Source organism: Coenobita brevimanus, chromosome 21, assembly GCF_032717465.1.
Source record: "Coenobita brevimanus isolate Jiangsu-jjx chromosome 21, ASM3271746v2, whole genome shotgun sequence".
In the NCBI taxonomy this organism is placed as follows: Eukaryota; Metazoa; Arthropoda; class Malacostraca; order Decapoda; family Coenobitidae; genus Coenobita; species Coenobita brevimanus.
The window spans coordinates 3,653,804-3,659,309 of NC_136974.1; positions in this window are offsets into that span (position 1 = coordinate 3,653,804).

Consider the following 5,506-nt stretch of genomic DNA (forward strand, 5'->3'; position numbering starts at 1 on the left):
CTGAAATTCTATCTGTCTATCTATATACCTAGGCTGCTTCCCCCAAAGAAGGCGAGGTAGCCGAGACAGGACGACACACTCCCCATTTACTCATCCACACACACACATTTATTCGTAGCTGAAAATACAATATGATAATGAAATTGTTTGAGAGAGAGGGTTGAGGCTGGGTGATTAAGATTAAATTTCCAGCAACAAGGAAAGATGTAAGCTGAGGGACAATGACGATAACGATTAAGTTGGCAGTATGTGTGTGTGTGTGTGTGTGTGTGTGTGTGTGTGTGTAAGAATTTAGGGAAGAGAGATTTTAAGGTCAAGTGGCGGTATTTCATGGAATCATAGGGCGAGGTGGGATGATTTGGCACTGGTACACTTTCGGCATTGGGTTGCCGAAAGTGTAAGTCACCGAGAGTAATTGTTTTGATGGTGGGGCAATCACGCGTTGGCTCTTCCAGCGGCTACGTGTGTGTGTGTGTGTGTGTGTGTGTGTGTGTGTGTTCTTAGGCGTGGTATATTTGCACATTCTAATTGCATCAGTGACGCAATGTGAACGAATGTCTGTTTACGGTATATACGGTTGCTCTCGTGGCGAGTTCCAGAATATTGTCTGGTAGTTGCAATAAAAAACGAAAGAAAAGTGAATACAATGGATGAGGTATATTGGTTACGAGCAATAAATTCTTTTGTTACTCCCCTCCTCCTCTCTCTCTCACACACACACACACACACACACACACACACACACACACACACACACACACACACACACACCATCGGTCAGAGAGGCTACAGAAGCTTGAAACATCACTAATTATACTGAGGTCAGACTTTCCGTAATTACCTTTATCGGCGTCCCGGCCCACATCGTTACTCAGCTGCAGTATAATGTAGAAAATATCCTATAACAAACAGTTCATATCTCACCACCACTCTTAAATGAAGTATGGGCTAGATACACGGATCAGGAAACCAAATTTAGAAGACACAATTACAGTACTGTCATTAATCCCATCATGGCCGGGACAGCTCTTTTATTCCATTTCAGCTCACACAGGCGATTTTATTCATCTAAAAATCAGCATAAGAGCTAAGAACACTACTATTATGGCTAGGACCGTCGCCACTGGCCCTTTCATCGTCGAGAGAACTCTAGTATCCAGTTACAGTTAGCCCAGATGATTTATTTCGTTTAGGGTGTGACACAGGAACCTCAGAATGCTAAGTGCAATATAACCTCTATTACAGTGGCCGAAGAACTCATGTATAACAGGATTTCACCTCTGGCAGCAGGTGCATGAATTATCAGGGCAAAATTGTATCATTGCTCAGGACGGCAGTGACAAAAAATGAAGAGGGACAGATTCTTTGTGCCAGTTCAGTATGATTTCGTATTTCGTTCTAGTTTACGATCAACATCCACTGTGCCAAAATTCTCATGACATAACTTGGATTAATCTAGAATGACTATATACAACCAATATCTAGAAAATATAATGTACGGTATATTCGTTTCAGATTTCTTACTAGGGTTCTTATGCCACAACATAGTAAAGCACACGATTGGTTTGTGAATTGAATTTTTATTTTTTACAATTTTGGCTAATGTGCCTTGGTTTTCCTGACGCAAGCTTTTATTCCTCTTACCCTCCCGATGATAAAATGCTTGCAGGCTGAAAAGTGCAATTGGGTAGGAGCGTGCAATATTTCCTATACTGAGTATCACGGCAATAGTTAACATGGACGCTAGTATTACACAATGTCTGTGGTCCTAAATAGTATCCGTACACATCAACATTAATCGCACTAGTGGGCTGCGCTATTTGAAATGGAATACACTTTTTTTTTTCTTTTTTTTTTCACGCATACCATTATTTTTCCTTCTCATAAATCGCTTTTATAATAATAATAATAATAATAATAATGATGATGATGATGATGATTATTATTACTCTGTTTTGCTTCTCATTCTGGTCAAGGCAAAATTTTTCTTGCGCAACTTCATGACGCCAGTCGGACCACTACGCATGGGTCTCTTCCTGTAATGCGAGTCAACAGCGTCCTTCTTACTCCACATTCCGCCGGCCATCCTCCGTCCTCCAGACCTCATTCTTATGACCTCTTGATGCCTTTTCCCTTCATGCTTCATATTGACAAAAGAACTCAACCCATTCTTACAAGCAATTCTCCAAAGATGTGATATGCCATATCTATCTATCTATCTATCTATAAAATTTATTAATAGTATAATATTCCCTCTAATTTTGTTGTGAAGTGTTTGATATTTGTAGGAATGAAGATAAAATAATGCTACTCATATATTTTCATACCTCCTTCTTCCATATTCCCTCCTGCTTTCTTCCTTCATATTTCCCTCTACCTCCTTCCTGCATATCCCTTCCTACCTCTTTCCTTCATATCCCCTCCTTCCTTCATATCTCCTCCAACCTCCTTCCTTCATATCTCCCCCTCCCTCCTTCCTGCATATTCCTTCCTACTTTTTTCCTTCATATCTCCTCCTGCCTCCTTCCCTCATATCTCCTAACACCTCCTTCCTTCATATTCCTTCCTGCCTCTTTCCTTGATCTCTCTTCCAACTATCTTCCTCCATATCTCTTTATAACTCGTTTCTCTGTGTCTCGTCCTATCTCCTTCCTTCATACCTCCTTCTTTCATATCTCCTATATATTAATTATTTCCTTCTTTCCCTCTCTTCAATATCTCATCCTTCCTTCACATCTCGTCCTACGCCGTTCCTCCGTGTCTCCTTCGTCCTCTATATCTTCCGGTGCTGGAGAGGGACGCCTTCACGTGGTGGCTCCGATGTAACCGAACGACTCCTCTGCCTGGTTATACAAAACTTCTTCGATACCCTCCGTACCTTTGAAAAGACAAATGTGGACCGCCAGAGAAGGGTAAATTCAGCCTGTAGTCCACTAGGTTCATGGTTTGGATGAATCTGGGGCTATTACTACTGCTACTAGTACTCCACATCTTTTGCCTCCTTCCTCCATATCTCCACACACTGTACATCTTCCATCTCCTCCACCCTGCCTATCTTTCGTTCATCCATATCTCTTCATAAGACCTATTTCTTTATGTTCATGTTTGCTTCTGTATGCTCATGTCTGCTTGTGTATACTTATGCCTATTTATGTATGTTCATGCCAACTTCATTATACTCATGTCTACTGTTATATACCCATGTCTTCTTCTGTACATTCATGCCTACTGTTATATACTCATGCTTATTTCTGTATGCTCATGGCTGCTTTAATAGGCATATGGCTACCTCTGTATGCTGATGCCAACTTCTTTATGCTTAAAACTGCCTCTTTTTACTTATGTCTCCTTTTTCTATGCTCATGCCTCTCTCGTTCACAGTCCGTCCAAGCTTACACTCTACTAATTTACCTCTACAATGTATTTATCTATTTTTTTATCTCCAGACACTGCTAATGATCATCGGGGAGACACTTAAAAATAAAGTGTTAAGTAGAGGCTGAAGTGTACCCCTATCACTACAGGAGGTCCATTTTAAGTTGATATAAATAATCGACTCTTGGTTGCATAAATGAAATGGAAAACACGTCATTGCGGTGAAGTGGTTAACCCCTTCAGTTTGAGGATATATTTTTAGACCCAAGAGCATCTGTAGGAAGCGGCTCTATCCGTCTGTCCCTCACTGATGATTTCCGGACGCGAGGTGTTTCACTCCCTTAGATTTTGGCGAATTTAGCGAAGTTACACCCTGCCCACCATAACACACTACACACCACACAGCACCACACAACCCTCTCATACTACACTACACCACACCACACCACACCACACCACCCTTTCATACCACACCACACCACACCACACAATCCTCTCACACCACACCACACCACCCTCTCACACCACACCATACTACACCACACCGCCCTCTCACACCACACCACACCACCCTCTCACACCACACCATACTACACCACACCAACACCACTAACGCTCTTAAACTACTGCATTTAGTGTTTTTGTGCCTGTTCATCTTACTCTTGCCATCTCCAGACGCTTTTATTCAGCTCAGGGGGATTATTTCTAGCCGTAGTGGACAGAAAAAGCCGTTAAGGATCACGTACACTATTACAGTATATCTCTCGTATAGTGAAGGAAATCGTATAGTGGTAGCAACACTATAAAAGGCACCATATTCTCGTCGGTTAAGGAAGCTCCCTAACACCTTTTCCTTATCGATTTATTTCAGGATATGACTGGTTAATTGATATCCTTTAGCACGTTATGTATTCAAAATGGTGCAATTTTTAGAAGAATTTACATATCACAGAGGAGGACAGTAAGGTATATTAAGCAAAATAAATCGCTGAGATAAAGGTGTTAAGGAGTTTCCCCGACGAGGATATGGGCCCAAGACGTCACGGGACTGGGGGGGGGGGTAATACTTCTCTCCTCCCTCAGTACTGCTCTTCATATCAACATCATCACCACCACCACCACCATCATCATCACCATCACCATCATCACCATCATCATCATCGCCATCATCATCACCATCATCATCACCACCACCACCATCACCACCATCACCATCATCATCATCATCATCATCATCGCCACCACCATCATCACCATCACCATCACCACCACCACCACCACCATCATCATCATCATCATCACCACCACCACCACCACCACCACTATCTTCACCACCACCACCACCATCACCATCATCACCATTATCATCATCGCCATCATCATCACCATCATCATCACCACCACCACCATCACCACCATCACCATCATCACCATCATCACCATCATCACCATCATCACCATCATCACCACCATCATCACCATCATCACCATCATCATCACCATTAACATCTTCAGTCAGAACAGTTTATATGTATTTTATTCTCTCCATCTCCAGACAATTTTTATTTTACCCTAGAGAGACCATGGCCCGTATCCAGGTCGGTTAAGAATGCTCCCTAACACCTCATCCTTAGTGATTTATTTTGCTTATCATATGCTACTATTGTTTCTTGTATCGATTAACCCATTCCAGTACCGCCATGCCCGAAATAAAATAACGTATAAAAGGATATTAACCAGTCATATCCAAAGAAATAAATCGCTAAGGAAAAGGCGTTTAGAGGATTCAAGGCCATGTAGGTTGACGGGGTTAGGAACGTCCACATTAAGCCCTTTACAACCTGATTTCCTTCTCTACGTTGAATAAAATCGTCTGAAGGTTGAAAGAATGAAACGAAATATAAAATAGATCATGTGAAGGAAGGGATTTAGTGTGAAAAGGATGAGAAGTGTGATTGTGTGATGTGGGAAATGTTGAATCAGGTGTTGCACATACCAGGAAAACTACACAACAGCTGACAATAGAAAGGAAGTGGCCGGGTGGGAGGTAACTGGGGAGAGAGAGAGAGAGAGAGAGAGAGAGAGAGAGAGAGAGAGTTGACCCAAGAAATCAATTTACACAAAGTGCTAA